This window comes from Ictidomys tridecemlineatus, chromosome 5, assembly GCF_052094955.1.
Source record: "Ictidomys tridecemlineatus isolate mIctTri1 chromosome 5, mIctTri1.hap1, whole genome shotgun sequence".
Lineage (NCBI taxonomy): Eukaryota > Metazoa > Chordata > Mammalia > Rodentia > Sciuridae > Ictidomys > Ictidomys tridecemlineatus.
This window is the reverse complement of record NC_135481.1, coordinates 119,762,928-119,764,609: the sequence shown is the minus strand read 5'-3', so window position 1 is coordinate 119,764,609 and position 1,682 is coordinate 119,762,928. Positions and strand designations below refer to the sequence as shown.

Below are 1,682 nucleotides of genomic sequence, written 5' to 3'. Positions count from 1 at the left end.
AAGCATGGCCAGGTGGCTGGATGCTCTCCCTCCTCCTGGGAGCTGCATGGACAGCTGCCTCGGACAAAACCCAGACTGCGGGGCTGCTCAATGACACTCCCCATCACCCGCCCCAGGCCGGCCAAACGGCTCTCTTGACGTCATAACGGTCAAGGTCTGGCCACCTCCGCTGGAGGGGCGCTCGGGAGGGGCACGGAGGCCCTGTCTGCCTGGGGACAGATGTGTGGGAGGATGGAGGGGGGAGAGGGGGCCAAGCCAGGGGCCACTGCCCCGTGTACATGGGAGGGGGCAGCCTGAGTCCCAGCCCTCCATCCGCGGTGCCTCCCCAAGGTGTGTGCGGAGTCCCCCACCTTTGCCAGGCTCCTTCTGCACGCCCCTGTCCCTTTTCTGCAAACCAGGGCCAATTCCCAGCCATTGTCTGTTCCTGACACTCAGGGACTTGGGGTGCAGAGGGACCCCGCCTGTCCCCAGGGCCCTTCACCCAGCACAGGGGAAGTGTTTCCAGGCCCCTGTGCCCAGGCTCCATCTGACCTTGGAGGAGGACACCCGAGGAGCAGGAGGGAGGGTTTGGGCGGGGCAGGAGCGGCTCCCAGCCCAGGTGGAGCCACCCAGAGGCCTGGGCTAGCAACTGACCTGAACCACAAGGTGCCAGGTGAGCTGGACCCGACGCAGGGAAGGCCCTGCCTCTCCAGTCCCAGTAGGTGGCCCAGGTGACCCCAGCCCTTGGAGGGTGATAGTCCCACTTGACCCCCTGGATGCCCCTTTGGACCCCAACCCCCCCAGGACAGAGAGGCGCAGCTGATGGCTCGAGGGGCCCTGGGGAAGGGTGGTTGAGGACCCTGAAGCCTGAACTGGGTGGGATTTCAAGACTGGGGAGAACTTTTGTTTTTAAGTGAAGAGTAACTGGAGCTGTTTTTTGGTTTGTTTTCTTCCGAGAGTAATACATGATGTTGCAAGAAAACTCGGAGGAGACTGAAAAATCAAGAAACAGAGCCATCCGCGGTTCCTCTACGCGGGAGCGGGGGCACCACGCCGTCCTCCCGCCCTCCTGCACGCTCTCTTTGGCTCCCACCCTGCGTCTGCAGCGGGTTCCTCGCTGTCTCCAGGGCAGCCCCCCCCCCATCTGTGCAGAGTCGGGAGACAGCGTCAGGGCCACGTCACCGTCCGTCCAGTGACTGGCACCACAGCTAGCTGATAAATTTTCATTTGTGACACTGGGGATTTGAAAATGTACTCATTTCTTAATCTTTATCTTTTAGTTCTAGGTGAAAACAGTATCTTTATTCTTAATCTTTATGTGGTGCTGAGGATCAAACCCAGTGCCTCATGCATGCTAGGCAGGCAAGCGCTCTGCCATTGAGCCACATCCCCAGCCTGAAAATATACTTTGGATGTGGAAAAGCAGGTCTGTTGTGGGATCATTGATGTCTAATGATTTTCTCATATTTCAGATTCATTCCTTTAAATAATTTCCCAAAAGAAGAATCTCTGCATCTAAGATGATGGAAATCTTTTTTTTTTTTTTTATACAGGAATAGAACCCAAAGACATTTAAGCACTGAGCCACACCCCGCCTGGGCAGAATCTTTTTTTTTTTTTGGTACTGGGAATTGAACTCAGGGCACCTGACCACTGAGCCACATCCCCAGCCCTATTCTGTATTTTATTTATTTAGAGACAGG

The 1,682-nt window shown here is 56.2% G+C and overlaps 1 long non-coding RNA gene across 1 annotated transcript; it reads left to right on the top strand.

Moving 5' to 3' along the window:
- The first annotated feature begins 251 nt into the window (after positions 1 to 251).
- LOC144377578 (uncharacterized) lies at positions 252 to 1,404 on the top strand. Its single transcript, XR_013438569.1, has 2 exons — positions 252 to 652; positions 937 to 1,404. It is a non-coding gene; the product is annotated as an uncharacterized LOC144377578 (long non-coding RNA).
- Positions 1,405 to 1,682: the final 278 nt, after the last annotated feature.